The sequence below is a fragment of the Spermophilus citellus genome, assembly GCF_964194105.1.
Source record: "Spermophilus citellus genome assembly, chromosome: 15".
NCBI lineage: Eukaryota > Metazoa > Chordata > Mammalia > Rodentia > Sciuridae > Spermophilus > Spermophilus citellus.
The window spans coordinates 2,293,768-2,295,000 of NC_138195.1; the positions used below are offsets into that span (position 1 = coordinate 2,293,768).

The 1,233-nt window shown below is 41.6% G+C and overlaps 1 long non-coding RNA gene across 1 annotated transcript in view; it reads right to left on the bottom strand.

Annotated features, from left to right (window-relative positions):
- Positions 1-413: 413 nt before the first annotated feature.
- LOC308634650 overlaps positions 414-1,233 on the bottom strand; it is a 2,679-nt gene continuing 1,859 nt past the window's right edge. The window contains exon 3 of the long non-coding RNA XR_014019057.1: positions 414-525. This is a non-coding gene — a long non-coding RNA (uncharacterized lncRNA). The remainder of the gene's footprint in view (positions 526-1,233) is intronic.

The following is a 1,233-nucleotide window of genomic DNA, read 5'->3' on the forward strand; positions in this document are numbered from 1 at the left end:
GATAACAGTATAATAGCATTTACAATATTTCACTCTTTGTTCTTTTAATGTCTTATATAGTTATTTAGCATGTCCCCCAAATTGACTTCAGTTGGTATTTCCTGCTTTTTAAGAGTCCCTATGAAGAATTAGGGATGCTCCTTGGTCCAAAGTAGATGCCAAGAATGGAACTCCACAGTCATTGCAGAAAAAACATGTTTTGAAATCAGTCACCATTGCAGACAATGCATATTCCCTTAAGCTACTGAGCATGAATGTCCATGACTTGTCCACTCATTGTTGGGTCTCCTGTATTAAGAACCGTGGGGCTTGATGCTGACATTGGCATTCCGGGGTGGGGCGGTCCTCCATGCATCAACACTGTTGGGTGGTGAGGGTGTCCAGGAATATACGTATGCATGGGGGGCCCATGACGCAGCTGAGCAGGATGGGGGGGCATCTGGGGTTGGGTATAACTTGGCTGTCCCATACTCACACCCATTGGACCACCCCGGGCTACATACTCCCCTGGCATACTTTGCAGCCCTGTAGAAATTCAAAAGAAAGAAACAAAAAAAGAAAATATTATGAAAACGCAATACTGTGATTCTGGCTATGGCAATCCTATGAAAAGCCAGGGAACGTTGTGATTGAGGGAACATGGCTTCGTAAAGCATTCTTTCGATTCACACAGAAGAAAGTAAAATGAGAAACGTCATGCTGGAAACTCAATTTTTGCCACCATTTTCCATGCATTGTCACTGTTACCAGGTCCACCTACCGAGGTCTTATTTATTTAAAAAGAAAAAAAATGAAACTGTTATTTGAGATCTGGTCTAAAGAAGTACTTTTGTCCCTGGTACATTCTCTATCAAGAATACACTGCTCTGGTCACCAAACATCTTACATGAAGCTGAACTGGACAGGCTCAGCCAGGGTGATTACTTAGCAAATCCTGTACTTTCAAAAAAAAAATCCAAACAGTTATCAATAAATTATTTCCACATGGTTTCCTAGAGCTGGAGGGAAAGAAAACCTTCACAAAACCCTGTCCACCTTACAATGATCTTGAGAACAATAAGAAAAATTGGACCTAAAACAATACCCCTCCTGCTTTGAGGGGGCCTCTTGTCTTCTGCATGGATTGCTATAGTTGATGGAAACTGACAAGTGTATTGTTTCTGAGAGCTATAAGCTCCATAATCATCAAGGGTGAAAGGCATAACGCTATTGCTAAGTAGGTTCAATTGGCTT